This window comes from Gorilla gorilla, chromosome 3, assembly GCF_029281585.2.
Source record: "Gorilla gorilla gorilla isolate KB3781 chromosome 3, NHGRI_mGorGor1-v2.1_pri, whole genome shotgun sequence".
NCBI classification, from domain to species: domain Eukaryota; kingdom Metazoa; phylum Chordata; class Mammalia; order Primates; family Hominidae; genus Gorilla; species Gorilla gorilla.
The window spans coordinates 96,083,198-96,101,901 of record NC_073227.2 but is presented as its reverse complement, the minus strand read 5'-3'; positions in this window follow the sequence as shown (position 1 = coordinate 96,101,901).

Here is an 18,704-nt window from a genome sequence, read left to right as displayed (position 1 = left end):
GAGAAAAATAACTCTGTCTTATTCAGCCTTTTATTATATTCAGGCTTTCAACAGATTGGATGAGGTCCACTCACATTGGCAAGGACAATCTCCTTTACTCAGCCTACAGATTCAAATGTCATATGTCATCCAGAAACATCTTTACAGACACACCCACATATAATATTTAACCAAATATCTAAATATCCTGTGGCTCAATCAAGTTGACACGTAAAGTCAACCATCACAGGTATGAACATTTTAATGGCATGATACGTATTGCCAGGTTGCTCTTCAGAACTGGGCATACCAATTTTACCATAAACTCATAAGCTTTTAGTGGGATCATTTCTAACTTATGCAAAAGGTGAATGATAGTGCTTCCATGATATTTTACCATGCATTTATGTGATTAACATCCAATGTTGGGAACAAGCCCCCCAAAATCTGGACATAAACTGGCCCCAAAACTGGCCATAAACAAAATCTCTGCAGCACTATGACATGTTCGTCATGGCCATAATGCCCACGCTGGAAGGTGGTGGGCTTACCAGAATGAGGGCAAGGAACGTCTGGCCCACCCAGGGCAGAAAACCGCTTAAAGGCATTCTTAAGCCACAAACAATTGCATGAGCGATCTGTGCCTTAAGGACACACTCCTGCTGCAGTTAACTAGCCCAACCTATTCCTTTAATTTGGCCCGTCCTTTCATTTCCCATAAGGGATACTTTTAGTTAATTTAATATCTATAGAAACAATGCTAATGACTGGCTTGCTGTTAATAAATATCTGGGTAAATCTCTGTTTGGGGCTCTCAGCTCTGAAGACTGTGAGACCCCTGATTTCCCACTTCACACCTCTATATGTCTGTGTGTGTGTCTTTAATTCCTCTAGCGCTGCTGGGTTAGGGTCTCCCCAACCGAGCTGGTCTTGGCAATCCAAAGCTGTCTCCACAACCTCATTTTATTTATAAACTAAGGAAATTGAGGTTTAGAGAACTTGCTGGGTATATGTGATCTAAGTTACTAACACAGCCAGGACTGGAGCCCATGATTTCTGCCTCCACCTAGGATTCTTTCCAGTTATACCTATGACTGTATTATCTGTTTGGATTGTCTATATACAATCTATGGCTCTTTCTTGTGTGACAAGCAGACCCTATCCCTACAGTGACCCCCAACCCCAGTGATTTTCCACCTCATGGTGTTTGTGCCTTTGTGTGATCTCCCCATGAGTGTAGGTGGGACCTGTGACTTGCTTCTAACCAAGAAACTATGACACAGGTGATGGGGTGTTACTCTTGTGATTATATTACATTATATAAAATTCCATGTTAGTAGACTGAAGAAAGAGAGATTTTCTTTGCTGGCTGGACAAGCTAGGAGCTATGTTAAGGAAACTCACATAAGGAATGATGGGTGCCCTGTAGGATCTACCAACAGCCTCCGACAAATGGCTACAAAAAGCCGGGGTCTTCAAAAATATATTCACAAGGAAATACATTCTCAAATAAGTTGTGTTAGTTTGGAAGCAGGTTCTTCCTTAGTTGAGCCTCCAAATGAGAATGCAGTCTGGCCAACACCTTGAATAAAGCTTGTGAGACCCTAAGTAGAGGATCCAGTAAAGCCATGCTCAGCTTCTTTATCCACTAAGTTTGTTGTAATTTGTTCCACAGCATAGAAAATATACCTTGCCGCCAGGCATGGTGGCTCACGCCTGTAATCCCAGCACTTTGGGAGGCCGAGGCACGTGGATCACTTGAGGTCAGGAGTTCAAGACCAGCCTGGCCAACATGGTGAAACTTCATCTCTACTAAAAACACAAAAATTAGCTGGGCATGGTGGCACATGCCTGTAGTCCTAGCTACTCAGGAGGCTGAGGTGAGAGGTTCGCTTGAACCTGGGAAGCAGAGGTTGCAGTGAATCAAGATGGTGCCATTGCACTCCATCCTGGGCAACACAGTGAGACCCTGTCTCAGGAAAAAAAAGAAAAAAAAATACATATATATATACCTTGCTTCCCAGAAAACGTCTTATTTTCTTATTCCACTATTCAAGAAAAATCTGAATTTTCATCAGTGGGTAGAATCCAGAGAAGCAACAAGGTCATTTTTGGTAAGGCATTTGAGTGAATACTTACGACCATGGGTTTATCTTGCCTGACATAGTAACTGAGAGGCAAAGTATTGGTTGCAAATGCATGTCTGCATCTGTCTGTCCTATCTTGTGCAAACAGCTTAAATTCAACAAAGTGCTTATTTATTTGAGATTGTGATTTATTGTGATTAAAAGTAAGCAAATGCTCTGAGACATCAAAAGAATAATTCAGAGACAATGGGGTAAAGCCCTGGGGGTTTACTCATATAGAGAGATACAAGAGGGAGAATAGCCCAGGAAGTCCATCTCTCTCCACCAAGGGCAAGGGGCTTATCAAGACAGAAGCCACAAAGCTACATAAGGTAAAGTGATTGGTCAGTCTAAATGAGTCTTTGGTTTGTCAATTCAGGATTTGTTAATAGTGGAGGTTGATGGGGGGCTTGCTGAACCCTGAGGTCCTTTCTTGAGTCTAGATAGCATAGTCACCAATTCACATCAGGCTGTTTTGCTTATTCTGATGGGTTTTCTGCGAAGCTGTTGTTCCGGTTCCTTCTTCAGGGGCCCTCACTACTTGCTGTCTTATACTCTTCGGCCTCAGTATCCCACATGTCCTGTGCACATACGCAAGGCTCACAGAAAATTTCCTTAGTCAGTTAACACAGTGAATTAATAGGGGTTTGCTTCAAGGGAGTTTTAATCTAAAATGAATTTTTTAATTGTGCTAGAAAAACATAGCAAAATCATACCTCTAATCCAGTGATTTACCCTTGACTGCTAATTAAAATCATCAGGAAGAACTTTTCAAACCTAGAATGCCTATGGCCCCCTCCAGACCAATCAAACCAAAATCTCTTGGTGAGACGTCATGCCACTGGTATGTTGGTACGTTTGAGTTTTGCTTTATTTTTAATTGATTATTATTATTATTATTATTAGAGACAGGATCTCACTCTGTCACTCAGGATGGGGTGCAGTGGTGTGATCATAGCTCACAGCTCACTGCAGCCTCAAATTCCTGGGCTCAGGTGATCCTCCTGCCTCAGCCGCTTGAGTAGCTAGGACTACAAGTGTGTACCACAATGCTTGGCTAAGTTTAAAAAAAAAATTTGTAGAGACAAGGTCACGCTACATTGCCAGGCAGGTCTCAAACACCTGGGCTCAAGCAATCCTCCCACCTTTGTCTCCCAAAGTGTGGGATTAAAGGTGTGAACCACCACACCAGACCGACAAATAATGATTATATACATTTATGGAGTACAATGTACTGTTTCCTTACATGCAGACATTATGGAATGATCGAATCAGCCTAATTAACCCTAATTAACATATCCATCACTTCAAATGTTTATAATTTATTTTGGTAAGAACATTGAAAATAATCTTTTAGCTGTTTCGAAATCTACAAAACGCTATTAACAGTTATAGTCACCATGTTGTACATGGCACACCAGAACTTATTTCTCTTGTCTAACTGAAACGTTGTACCCTTTGACCCAATGTCTCCCCTTTTCCCATCTATCCCCCTGTCTCTAGCCTGTGGTAACCATCATTCTACTCTCTATTTCTATGAGTTAGACTTTTTAAGATTTCACATATAAGTGAGATTATGTGGTATTTATCTTTCTGTGCCTGGTTTATTTCATTTAGCATAATGTACTCTAGATTCATCCATACTGTCACAAATGACAAAATTTCTACTTTAGGTTGGTCTCAAACTCTTGAGCTCAAGAGATCCACCTGCCTTGGCCTAACAAAGTGCTGGGATTACAGGCATGAACCACCACACCCAGGAAAGGTTCTATTTTCTACACATCCCAGCCAATACTTGTTGTCACTCATCTATTTGATAACAGCCAATGTAACATGAGTGAGGTGATAACTCCTTGTGGTTTTACTTTGCATTTTTCTGATTATTAGAGACGTTTATTGGTATGTTTGAAATACTCCCCAGGTGGTGCTAATGTGCAGCCAGGCTTAGTACCGTTCATCTAATTGGTTTACCCTGCAATAATAAAGGGTGATTATTTGGTAAGACTATCCTACTGCTATCTGCACTGGTATAACCATCGATATGAGAAGTCAATTCAGAAACCAAACGTTTTCAGATTTAGATGACTAAACTGCTAAATACCCTCAAATTATATTAACAGACCCAAGAACTCCTGATGAAAACAGATTAAAACATACAAAGTTCTCCAAGGATTATTAATTTTTTAAACTGGAAATTTACTATAATTCGTTTTTCTTTAGAAAGCTGGGACACATAAACCAGTTGAGACTTTACATTAGTACCACTCTAAAGATCTTCTCCCTTGGTTTTTACGCCTGAACATCCAGCTGCTTTCTAGACATCTGCACCTACATCTCTCATGAACATCTCAAATATAACATGTTCAGATGTGACAATCTCTCCACCCCCAAACCGTTTTGGCTCCTACTTTCTGTATTTCAGGTTGGTACCCCACTTTCTATGCAGTCTGTTACACAGGCTTAATTCCTCTACCTCTCTCACTCCCCCAGTCGCAACAGTTTCCAAGTTTTGAGAATTCTGCTTCCTAAATATTCCTGATCAACTCTCTCTTCTCCATCCCCACATCCATGGCTGAAATGCACACCTTCACTGTCTCTGGCCCTCTCCTGTTACAGCCTCCACTTCCTTGAGCCCCTTGCTCGGTTTGGCTCAGTCCCATCCTCTATCCTCCCCACCCTTCCCAAGCATCAAGAATGATCTATCTAAAATGCAAATTGGACTGTGTCACTTTTCAGCCTAAATCCTCTAAGTGGCTTCCCCAAACCCACAGCATAAAGTCTAAGTCTTTAATATGGAATGCCAGGCCCTTCACAAGCTGACTCCTGCCTGCCCTCCCATCTCATCCCTGCCCCTTATGCTCTAGCACAACACACTGCTCCTGATTTGAGCTTTTTGCTCACATTATTCCCCCCTCTGGCACACAGTCCCTCAGATACCAATGATCTATTTGTCTTTATCTTACTTGACCTATCAGTAGCATTTGACAGTTCAAATTACCATTCTCTTCTTTTTTTTTTTTTTTAACTACCTGACAGATTTCTCAGTCTCAGATCACTGCAACTTCTGCCTCCCAGGTTCAAGCGATTCTCCTGCCTCAGCCTCCTGAGTAGCTGGGATTACAGATGTGTGCCACTGTGCCCGGCTAATTTTTGTATTTTTAGTAGAGACGAGGGTTTCACCATGTTGACTAGGCTGGTCTTGAACTCCTGACCTCAGATGATCCACCGACCTTGGCCTCCCAAAGTGCTGGAATTACAGACGTGAGTCACCGCACCCTGCTAGGCTGTTTTTCAACCTCTTTTTTCTTCTATCTTCATTCACTCCTTTGTTGATCTCATCCAGTCTCTTTTTTTTTTTTTTTTTGAGACTGAGTCTCGCTCCTTCGCCCAGGCAGGAGTGCAGTGGCACAATCTCGGCTCATTGCAAGCTCCGCCTCCCGGGTTCAAGCCGTTCTCCTGCCTCAGCCTCCCGAGTAGCTGGGATTACAGGTGACCGTCAGCACGCCTAGCTAATTTTTTGTATTTTTAGTAGAGACGGGGTTTCACCGTGTTAGCCACGATGGTCTCGATCTGCTGACCTCGTGATCTGCCCACCTCGGCCTCCCAAAGTGCTGGGATGACAGGCATGAGCCAACACACCCAGCCGATCTCATTCAGTCTCATTGTTTTAAATGCAATCCATATGGTTAAGACTCTGAAGGTTATATCTCCACCCGAGACAACTCCCCTAACACTTAAATATTTAATGAACATCTCAAACTTAACATTCTCCAAATAAGTTCACTATATTTCCCCTACATCTCTTCCTCCCTGGTCTTTTCTAAGTAAATATCAATGCCATCCTACCAGTTCACTCAGGTGAAAGACAAAGCAAAAACAAAAACAAAACCCTTGGAATAATACTTGACTTCTCTCCTCATTTCCCACATCTGATCGATCTTGTTGACTTTCCCTTCAAAACACATCTAAAATTGAGCCGTTTTTACTCCCCATTGCTACCACCTTAAAATCATTAGTCCAGTTATTTATTAGTCCATACTATTTCTCACCAGTGTCTCCAATGCTTCTTTTGCCTCTATTGAAGTGCTTCTCAAATGTTTTCATCTCAGGATCCTTTTATACTCCCAAAAAGTACTGACGATCCCAAAGAACTTTTGCTGATGTAGCTTATATCTATTGATATTTACTGTATTAGAAATTAAAACTGAGAATGGCAAGGCATAGTGACTCATGTCTGTAATCCCAGCACTTTGGGAGGCCAGCTGATAACACATGGAGTAGAAGAATCTCCCCAGTTAACTCACAGAATTGTGAAATATCATAGGTGGTTATTGTTGTTTTAAACCACTAACTTTTGAGGTATTTGTTATGTAGCAGTAGATAACTCAAAACATTGACAATCCAAGGAATTAAAGTTTAGTTGTATTAATCAAAATAGAAGGATAATTTCAGGAAGGGCACATACTTCCCAGAAATGATCTTTTCTGAGAAAATGCTAATAGTCATAAAAGAATTTCTCTGTTTTAGCATTTTTGACATGTCTTCAAGTTGTAAATAAGTGTTTTAGGTTTTGGTTATTTATTTATTTATTTAATTTATTTATTGAGACAGTTTTCGCTCTTTTTGCCCAGGCTGGAGTGCAGTGGCCCGATCTCGGCTCACCGCAACCTCCACCTCCCGGGTTCAAGCGATTCTCCCTCCTGCCTCAGCCTCCCGAGTAACTGGGATTACAGGCATGTGTCACCATGCCCAGCTAATTTTGTATTTTTAATAGAGACGGGGTTTCTCCATGTTGGTCAGGCTGGTCTCGAACTCCCAACCTCAGGTGATCCACCCGCCTTCGCCTCCCAAAGTGCTGGGATTACAGGTGTGAGCCACCGTGCCCGGCCTTGTTTTGTTTTTTTTTTTTTAAAAATTATTACTAATGCTGGACATAGAACTCACATGCAGACATAATTAGGGTTTCATAAATCTCTAAAGACCATTATTTTATTTTATTTACTTATTTATTTGAGATAGAGTTTTGCTCTGTCGCCCAGGCTGGAGTGCAATGGCACAGTCTCAGCTCACTGCAACCTCTGCCTCCCGGGTTCAAGCGATTCTCCTGCCTCAGCTTCCTGAGTAGCTGAGATTACAGGCACCCAACACCACACCCAGCTACTTTATTTGTACTTTTAGTAGGGATGGGGTTTCACCATGTTGGCCAGGCCGGTCTTGAAATCCTGACGTCAGGTGATCTACCTGCCTCAGCCTCCCAAAGTGCTGGGATTACAGGCATGAGCTACTGCGTTCAGCCATAAAGACCATTATTTTAAATTTGAGTGTTTATTTCTATAGAACTCAAAACCTCCTTTAGTCTGCATTTTAATTATTAAAACAAAGGGATAAAGTTTTTAATCCCTGTGTTAGTGTCTTGAAATATTTCTCAGTCACAGACTCAGAGACTGTTAAGAATTATAAGGAATTTCAGATATTAAGTACAACCTCTAAAGCATTTCTCTGGAGAAAAACCTCGAAAGATACACGTGTCCTCCAGGCTTTGTGGAAATGCTCCAGGGTAGAGGTCACTGCTCCTACAGGCAGCCTAGTTCTGTATGTGGAGAGATATATGAATTAGAAAGGTTTTTTTCTGTTAACTTTTATACCAGGCATCGGCCTGGTATAAGAATGTGGAGTTAGAAGATTTGGATTTCAGTTCCTGGCTGTAGGATCTAGGTTATCTGAGCTACAGTGGCCACCCTGAGCTTCTGCGACTCTGCTTTTCAGGAGCAGGGAGAAGCTCTACCTACCTACATCAGTGTGTTGAGATTTCTGGGGGTGTGGGGGGATGGGTGGGGGAGATGCTAATTAACATACACAAAAAGACACAGAATTGTCATTGCCATAACCCTCATCTTAGTCTTAAACTAAATGATACAGAGCTGAATCTCTTTATTACTATTGATTGATCATAAACTGGTTTATTTTTCTCACAGATGAAGATAATTTTAGACATGATTTTTTTGTAAACAGATTAGTTATTAGATTTCATTTTAATTTTTTTAACTTTTTTTTAAAAGACAAAGTCTCACTCTTGTCCCCCAGGCTGGAGTGCAATGGTGCAAACTCGGCTTACTGCAGCCTCCGCCTCCCGGGTTCAGAGCTCCCGAGTAGCTGGGATTACAGGCGCCTGCCACCACGCCTGGCTAATTTTTGTATTTTTAGTAGAGATGGAGTTTCACCATGTTGGCCAGACTGGTCTCGAACTCCTCACCTCAGGTGATCCGCCCACCTTGGCCTCCCAAAGTGCGGGGATTACAGGCGTGAGCCACTGCACCTGGCCTAGATTTCATTTTAATTTTTGAACTGTTTTAAACACACTCGGTTTTTTTTTTCTGTTCTGTAAATTAATTTTTATGGTTCTATTTATGGCAGATGATATTGATTTCTCTATTACAGTATTGAGGTAATACTATCTTTTTTTTTTTTTTTTTTTTTTTTGAGACGGAGGACGGAGTCTCAATCTGTTTCCCAGGCTGGAGTGCAGTGGTGTGATCTCAGCTCACTGCAACCTCCGCCTCCCGGGTTCAAGCGATTCTCCTGCCTCAGCCTCCTGAGTAGCTGAGATTACAGGCGTGTGCCATCACACCTGGCTAATTTTAGTATTTTTAGTAGAGACAGGGTTTCGCTATGTTGAGGCTGGTCTTGAACTCCAGACCTCAAGCGATCCGCCCACCTCAGCCTCCAAAAGTGCTGGGATTACAGGCGTAAGCCACTGAGCCCGGCCGTGTTTTCTTTTAAAATAAAATTATCTAGAGTTTGAAAATCTCTTTGTCTTGCAGATAAAGTACAAACTCTGTGACCCAGCCTGTGCCATATGTGCAGTCTCAAAACTCTTTCTAGACACTTGGATCTTCCTGCAGCCTGCAAACACACCACTCCTCTCACATTCTGTTTCCCCTCGCTGACTTGCCCTCCTTCCTGTGGGCCTGGCCTTTATTCTACAAGACCCAGCTTCAACGCCCTCCGCTCTGTGCAGCCTTCCCTTGACTGTTTCCTCCTCACTGCCTCCTCTCGGGCACCAGCTTGCCTTATGTTGCTCAAGGTAGAGCCTGAATCACCCACTCATTGCAGTGACTGGCGTGCATGCCGGCGGCCTCCACTGCTCTGCGAGTTCCCTCAGAAGACAGGGCAGGTTTCATGTGTCTGCGTGGGCACACAGTAGGCAATCCATAAATATAATTTGAGTTCACAAATATTAATAAGGGTCCAAATATCCTTGTTTCTATGTTGGAATCCACCACCAGTTACAAATTCAGTATGAAATGTCTCTAGGAAGATAATGGTCAGAAAAAAATTGCATCACACAGAACCCAACCTAGTCACCACAACACCAAAAATTCATTTTTTCTTTTAAACAGAAAGATTAAAAGCCAACATGCACAAACGTTTTTATTTAAGTGATAATATTCTGGGGTTGTGAGCACACGGAGAAACAGGCACATTATTGGTAGAGGTGTAAATCAGAGCAAAAAATGCTCATTCTCTTTGACTCAGAATTCCATTTTCTATATGACTGTTGAAAGAAACACTCTCAAGAATGCAAAGGCCATATGTACAAAGACTTCCTGGAAGCATTGTTTGTAAAAGCAAAAACCCCGAAATCTACCCATAAAGTCCACTAATAAGAGATGAGGTGAGCAATTGTCCCCATCCCTATGTTCCAGGAAATACTATGCGGCCACTAGGAAGCATGATCTATGATTCACTGTGGTTACTCTTGGGGCTTGAGATCTGGTGGGATTTTCATTTTGCATTCAATGGTGCACCAGGAAAGACTTGAATGAAATTTCGGAAGCCAATCTGATTGCCAAGGCTATTACTATTCAGTATCTTTTGGGGTTTTTCTTATGATGATGAGTTACTTTTTAAAAATTACGATAAAATACATATTTTAAAATCAAACTAGTTTGATGTCTCTTTAGAAAAGGGCCATGGCCAGGCATGGTGGCTCATGCCTGTAATCTCAGCACTTTGAGAGGCCGAGGCGGGTGGATCACCTGAGGTCAGGAGTTCGAGATCAGCCTGACCAACATGGCAAAACCCCATTTCTACTAAAAAATACAAAAGTTAGCTGGGCACGGTGACAGGCGCCTGTAATCTTAGGAGAATCGCTTGAACCCCCGGGGAGGCGGAGTTTGCAGTAAGCCGAGATTGCGCCATTGCACTCCAGCCTGGGAGACAGAGCAAGACTCCGTCTAAAAAAAAAAAAGGGCCACTACACCTCACTACATTATTTTTTTAAGAGCCACTAGATGTCGCTCTGAGCAAATGCTCTGTGTGGCAACAGTAGCTGCTAGAAAATGCTGATCCCTTATCACCAACTAGCTAGAAATAGCAATGTTACCAGGTCACAGGAAAACGCTGACTCCCAAGGAAGAGTCCCCATAGAATGCCTGCCTATGCTGGCACCAAATGGTAGAAATCAGGAAAGGAGAGGAGCAAACACACAGAGCTGAAGGGGCCGGGACGTCTGATGGGGATGTGCAGGGCTAAACTTGGACCCAGAGTTAGAAAAGGGGTCCTCCCAGCCTAAACTGGGCACTTCATGGTCACAATTACGCAGGTCCCTCCTTAATTCTGGGCCACGATTTTATGTGTATTAGCTGCCTAGCCTTCACAATTGGTTTTGTTACCAAAATTTGTCCCTTTATGTAAGACCTTACAAGCACCTAGGAAGTTTTGAGAAAAAAAAAATTGGTCGGGAGTAGTGGCTCACACCTGTATTTCCAGCACTTTGGGAGCCAGAAGTGGGTGGATCACTTGAGCTCAGGAGCTTGAGACCAGCCTGGCCAACATTGTGAAACCCCTTCTCTACAAAAATACAAAAATCAGCTGGGCATGGTGGCACACGTCTGTAGTCCCAGCTGAGGCAGGAGGACCACTTGAGCCCGGAGACGGAGGTTGCAGTGAGCACTCTAGCCTGGAGGACAGAGTGAGACTCTGTCTCAAAAAAAAAAAAAAAAAGAAAGAAAGAAAAAGAAAAAAAATTAACCCAAATCGAATCAAGCTTCTGGATCTACCTATTAAATTATAGGAGCTACAAGGCCCAGAGGAATGTGTTAAATGATGCCAGGAGGCTGTGGTCAGCGAAATCCAGACTGTGGGGACTTGGCAAGACAAATGGTTTCTTCAACAAATAAATTAAAAGGAGGCAAACAGAGAGAAATGAAGGGAAACCTATAGATTAAAAGAGACTTATGAGACATATCAACCAATTGCAATGTGTAGAACTTACTTGGATCCCTAATCAAAGAAGCTGTTTATTTTTTTATTTCTTTCTCTGATAAAATGTACAGCAAACAAAGAAACTGTTTGTTAATTAATTAATTTATTTATTTATTTTTGAGACAGTGTCTCAGTCTGTCGCCCAGGCTGCAGTGCAGTGGCATAATATCGACTCACTGCAACCTCCACCTCCTGGGTTCAAATGATTCTCCTGCGTCAGCCTTTCAAGTAGCCTGGATTACAGGCATGCAGCACTACACCAGGCTAATTGTTTTTGTTTTTGTTCTTTTGAGACGGAGTTTCACTCTTGATGCCCAGGCTGGAGTGCAGTGGCACGACCTCAGCTCACTGCAACCTCTGCCTCCTGGATTCAAGCGATTCTCCTGCCTCAGCCTCCCTAGAAGCTGGGATTACAAGCACCCGCCACCATGCCGGGCAAATTTTTTGTACTGTTAGTAGAGACAGGGTTTCACCATGTTGGCCAGGCTGGTCTCTAACTCCTGACCTCAGGTGATCCACCTACCTTGGCCTCACAAAATGCTAGGATTACAGGTGTGAGCCATCGCGCCTGGCCAGAAATTTTTTTTTTTTTTTTTTTAAAGACAAGAGATGTGTGAATGCCCACTGAGTATTTGGTGATATTAAGAATTTATTCTTTTTTTGGGTGGGGGGGGGGTATGGTGATGATATTGAGGTTATTTTATTATTATTATTTTTTGAGACAGAGTTTTTGCTCTGTTGCCCAGGCTGGAGTGCAGTGGCATGATCTCGTCTCACTACAACCTCTGCTTCCTGGGTTCAAGCGATTCTCCTGCCTCAGCCTATTAGTAGCTGGGAGTACAGGTGCCCACCACCATACCCGGCTAATTTTTGTATTTTTAGCAGAGAGGAAGTTTCACCATGTTGGCCAGGCTGATCTCGAACTCTTGACCTCAGGTGATCCACCCTCCTCAGCCTCCCAAAGTGCTGGGATTACAGGCGTGAGCCACTGCGCCTGGCCAGAGGTTATTTTTTAAAAATTCTTAGAGATACATACTGACATAGTTACTGGGATTTGTTTCAAAATAGAGGCAGGGGTGTGAACAAAATGAGGCTGGCCCTGAGTTGATCGCTGTTGAAGCTGGGTGATGATTACATGAAGGTTAATTATACTATTTTCTAACCTTTTTTGTTTGAATTTTTCTATAATAAGCAGTTTTCAGACCTCAAGGTGGGAAGAATAAATGACGTACTTGCCAAGGCAAACAAACTTTCTCAGGGCATGACTGGAGCCAGATGAGAACCATCCTTAGTCTTTAAACCTCATGAGTGGAAAAGAGTTAAATAAACAAGAGTTCCATTTATTAGTTTTGTTGGATTTGGGGTGGAGGTGGAAATCACCTAATCTCTTTAAGCCTCGGCTTCCCCATCTGTAAGATGGGCATCATACAGTGATATTTTTCAGAGAACATGAGATCTATTAAAGTAAATTAAAATGGAGACCAGGCCTGAAGAATCATTGAGCAGACAAAGCCAGCTAGGCCTCATAGGTGATCTTAACCTCGCTTGATTTGCAAACATAAGAAAAACTTATTTCTTGTAAATGTCTGTGTTAAAGAAAAACAGAACTTAAGCTCCACCAATCAGAAGTAGCCAACAAACTTATCTAAGTAGGGACTTTCCAGTAGTATAGACCAAATAAGGCAACTTTATAGCTGTAACAAATCAAATCTTTCCTATGTGTTACTTAGGTATTCATGGTATAAAAGCCTGTTCCTAGGGCTGGGCATGGTGGCTCATGCCTGTAATCCCTGCACTTTGGGAGGCGGAGGTGGATGGATCACCTGAGGTCAGGAGTTCGAGACCAGCCTGACCAAAATGGTGAAACTCCGTCTCTACTAAAAATACAAAAATTGGCCAGGCATGGTGGCAGTTGCCTGTAATCCCAGCTACTCAGGAGGTTGAGGCAGGAGAATCACTTGAACCTGGGAGGCGTAGGTTGCAGTGAACTGAGATCGTGCCACTGCACTCCAGCCTGGGCAAAGAGTGAAACTCCATCTCAAAAAATAAATAAATAAATAAAATAAAAGAGCCTGTCCCTCTTTCATACTTCCTTAATGGAGCCCCTAAACTGCTCCTGGTTTGGAGCTGTGTGATTCATGATTCATTGTTTGCTCAAATAAACTTTAAAAATAATTTTTTATTGTGCCTCAGTTTACCTTTTTAACAGACTAAAATGAGAGCAGCACATACAAAAGTATTTTGAAACCCATAAAGTGCAACCTAAGTCCTGAAAGTTGTTTATGTGATGACACTAGTTCATTTATTCACATACATATTCCATGAACTCTTATGGAATACCTAACTAAGGGACAGATACTGTGTTAGGCATAGCAAATACAAAAATAAATGACAGTTTCGCCCTACTTTGTCTAATTCAGTGTTTCTCAACATTGGACACATTGGAAAATACCTGGGCCTGGGTGTCACTCCAGACCAATTAAATTCAAATCTCTGGGAATGGGTCCTGGGCATCCGGATTCTTAAAGAAATTTTACAGGGGATCGATTCTAGCCTTAGCCAGGATTGAGAACCATTTGCCTAACTGATCTTTGATCATGAGTAGTTCTGAAACAATCATTAAGAAGACCAGGACTGGGAACAGTGGCTCATGCCGGTAATCCCAGCACTTCAGGAGGCTGAGGCCAGGAGTTCAACACCAGTCTGGGCAACACAGAGACTCTGTTTCTACAAGGAAATTAAAAAAGTTAACTGGGTGTGGTGGTGGCAGTGCACCTGTAGTCCTAACTATTCCAGAGGCTGAGGCAAAAAGATCGCTTGAGCCCAGGAATAATAGGTGACAGTGAGCTATGATTGCGCCACTGCACATACACGCACAAACACAACACTGGGTCTTAGTTTCTACAGTTTTCAAGCAACTTTTAATGACCAGAAGTACCCTCCAGGAATTCACTTCCTAGAAGGATAGATCTTGTCCAACTGTGTACTCTTTGTGGCCATCTGACCCCATCTGACCTCCCAGCTGCTGACACAAGAGTCAGGCAATTTCAGATATCTCCAGTGGAATTTTCCATTGTGTTTCTCTTCCTTATAGGGATTTATTCTTTCTGATTATGCAAGGTTTTGGGTTTTGAAAATTTCCCAGTTTCAGATCTGAGCAAGGGAGACTGGCCAGAGTTCCTAAGTCACATTCCAAGTTAGACCTTTTGGAGTTTGCACCCCCTGAGTCATGCTGAAACCTTGGGGTTTGAGGTAGTAGAACAGTGAACCTGGCCACACTATCCTATCCAACACAGAACTCCCCAGCAGCAGCTTCCTGTTTGATTTCTCTGTTTTTCCAGAAGAATCCTAAAAGAAAGAAATAGGAGCAGCTGAAATGCCTAAGAAAGGAAAGAAAATCTTGATTAGGAGACTCAAGTTTCTGGGGAGACAAAATGAAATAATGCTGTGAAAGCACAGTCCCAGATTCTCCAGATCTCTTTACTGGATGCCAGAGCTGTGCAAAACTACAGATAAAAGATTTATTTGCAGTGGGGATCTTATTTTACTTCTTCCCTCTCCATATTCAGGCATCTTACTTCCTCAATGCACATTCTCAAATGCAAGACACCTGCTGGGATATTTCTGGGCACAGAAAAGGTCTGGAGGGAGCCTGGGCAAGATGGTGAGACTCCCGCTCTACAAAAAATACAAAAATTAGCCAGACATGGTGGCACACGCCTGTGGTCCCAGCTACATGGGAGTCTGAGGCAGGAAGATCACTTGAGCCCAAGAAGCTGAGGCTGCAGTGAGCCGGGTTTGCATCACTGCACTCTGGCTTGGGTGACAGAGTGAGACCCTGTCTCAAAAAGAAGAAAAAGGGCTGGGCACAGTGGCTCACGCCTCTAAGCCCAGCACTTTGGGAGGCCAAGGCGGGCGGATCACAAGGTCAGGAGTTTGAGACCAGCCTGGCCAATATGGTGAAACCCCGTCTCTACTAAAAATACAAAAAAAATTAGCCGGGCGTGGTGGCACACGCCTGTAATCCCAGCTACTCAGGAGGCTGAGGCAGGAGAATTGCTTGAACCTGGGAGGCAGAGGTTGTAGTGAGCCAAGATCGCGCCACTGCACTCCAGCCTAGGCGACAGAGCAAGACTCCGTCTCAAAAAAAAAAAAAAAAAAGAGAAAAAGTTCAGAGGGAGTAAAGCACACACTCTGGAATCACAGACCCAGCTCCATCCCTTCAAATTGTACAACCTTGAGTACAAACGCTTACGTGTTTCCCTATCTGTACAGTGAGTTCATGATAGTATCTACTTTATCAGGTTGCTGAGAGGATTAGATGAGATAAGACATGCAGAATACTTAGTACAGGGTCTACCACACAGTATGCTATTAGGTTTACCATGGTGAGAAGTCTCCTAGAACAGTGCTTCCCAGCTTTACTGTGCATATGAACCACCTGGAGATCCTGTTTAAAAGTACATGTGGGGCCGGGCATGGTGGTTCATGCCTGTAATCCCAGCACTTTGGGAGGCTGAGGCAGGTGGATCACTTGAGATCAAGAGTTCGAGACCAGCCTGGCCAACATGGAAAAACCCCATCTCTACTAAAAATACAAAATTTATCTGGCGTGTTGTGGCGTATGCCTGTAATCCCAGCTACTTGGGAGGCTGAGGCAGGAGAATCACTTGAACCTGGGAGGTGGAGGTTGCAGTGAGCCGAGATTGCACCACTGCACTCCAGCCTGGGAGACAGAGTGAGACTCCATCTCAAAAAAAGAAAGAAAGAAAAAAAAAGCACATTCAAGGTACAGAGTTTCAGTTTCAGATGATAAAAAAAGTTCTGGAGATGGAGTAATGAGGTTGTACGATAATGTGAATGTACCTAATGCCACAGAACTGTACTTAAAAGTGGTTAAAACAGTAAATTTTATTATGTACATTTTACTACAATTAAAAAAATAAAAAGCACATTCAATAGCATTTCTAGCAACTTGCTAGGTGAGGCTGATGATGCTGGTTAAAGACCACACTTTGAGTAGCAAGGTCCTCTAGGTAATGAACCACCACCATCAAATTGGTATTACACTTTACAGTTTACATAGGCATTCTATATTCCTTGTCTCTGTGATCCCCATGGTAACAGTACATGGTACTGTGTCCAGGCCAAATGCAAATCTTAGTCACCTGCAGACAACATCTTGACCTTGGGTAGTAGCCCTTTCTATCAAATTAGGGCTGTCTCTCTCTACAGGCAAATAGGATGTTATTTGAGAGGTCCTTGACTTTTTCCTGTTTTGACTGCTCCTTTTTTCAGGTCAAGTCTCCCAAGTAAATGCTTACTACGTCAGTGTAGTCCTTGCCTTCCCATTTATGTTTCGTGTTCTGGCTAAAGACAGGCCCTCCAGCCTAAATAGGGAGCATTTGCTTTGCCACTGGATGCCTGTCTTCGTTACACCCTGGGAGTGGGTAGGCTATTCCTATTTCAAACATTTCCCTGTGTATTTACCATCTTTACTGATACAGTATATCGAAAACTGCTTTGTCATGCCTGTTGAGTTGGGACAGACAGCATTGTTGAAATTCTAGTCTTCTTTGTTTAGTTGTCACTACTACCAACAGCCGCTGAAAATAGAGCTGAGAGCTCTCAACCATGCTGTGTGAGCTGCACAGCCAACATCACATGTAAAACAAGAGTTCTCAAAGTGTTTCTCAGGCTAGTGAGAGATTATTTCCCCCAAGAGAGCTCAAATAGGACGCTAATGAGTTTATTTGCTAACAGCGGTTTTCTGTACCGGATGTTGATGCAAGTTTAGACTTTGGGCTGTCATTCTTCATCTTTCCTCAGAGGAGTCTGCAGTAGCCCTGCAGTAATGTGTTCGTTTCCTGAGCTTTTAGGAGTAAGTATAAGATCACTGGACCATCCTTAACTGCACTCAAAAGAGCAAGATGTCCTGTCAACTTTCCCATTCTTACAGCGAACCATATTGCAGAGACCAAAGTGCCTGCTGCTGGCCCCGCGAATAGTAAGGTACCCTAGAAACCAGTAGCAGAAACTCTCAGGGGTCTCAAAACTCAAAGATGAAAGGATATGGACTCCAGGGTTCAAGTCCCTTAGAACAGTATTTCTCCACGCTAGAGTGGTCTAGGGAGGTGAGTGTTTTTTTAAAAAATATTGATGCCTTGGTCCCATCCCAGATCAAGTGAATCAAAATGTCTGAGGGTGGGACCCAGGCATCAACAATTATTTTTAAAAGTAAGTCTAACAAGGCCAGGCATGGTGGCTCAAGCCTATTATCCTAGCACTTTGGGAGGCCGAGATGGGCAGATCACTTGAGGTCAAGAGTTTGAGACCAGCCTGGCAAATATGGTGAAACCCCATCTCTACTAAAAAATACAAAAATTAGCCAGGCATAGTGGCGGGTGCCTGTAATCCCAGCTACTTGGGAGGCTGAGGCAGGAGAATCTCTTGAACCCGGGAGGCAGAGGTTGCAGTGAGCCGAGGTCACACCATTTTCTAGCCTGGGCAACAGAGCAAGACTCTATCTCAAAAAAATAAAACAAACAAACAAACAAACAAAATAACCAAAAAAAGTAAATCTAATATACAGTCACATTGTAAATCTCTAACTTAGAAAATTTTCCCCCCACTTAATCAGGGCAAAAATTATAGTTGGAGACAAAGAAGCCACAGCTATAATCATCACAAAACATCATAAGATGCCATGGTTTTGTTTTTGTTTGTTTGTTTGTTTTGAGATGGAGTCTCACTCTGTTGCTTAGGCTGGAGTGCAGTGGCGTGATCTCAGCTCACTGCAACCTCCACCTCCTGGGTTCAAGCAATTCTCTGCCTCAGCCTCCCGAGTAGCTGGGACTACAGGTGCACGCCACCACGCCAGGCTAAGTTTTGTGTTTTTAGTAGAGATGGGGTTTCACCATCTTAGCCAGGCTTGTCTTGAACTCCTGACCTCAGGTGATCCACCCGCCTTGGCCTCTCAAAGTGCGGGGATTACAGGCGTGAACCACTGCGCCCAGCCACCAGACGCCACGGTTTTTATTACAAAATGAAAACTCCTTTTTTTTTTTTTTGAGACGACGTCTCACTCTTGTCCCCCAGGTTGGAGTGCAATGGCGCAATCTCAGCTCACTTGCAACCTCCGCCTCCTGGATTCAAGCGATTCTCCTGCATCAGCCTCCCAAATAGCTGGGATTACAGGTGCCTACCACCACGCCCAGCTAATTTTTGTATTTTTAGTAGGGATGGGGTTTCACCATGTTGGCCAGACTGATCTCAGACTCCTGACCTCAGGTGATCCGCCTGCCTCGGCCTCCCAAAGTGCTGGGATTACAG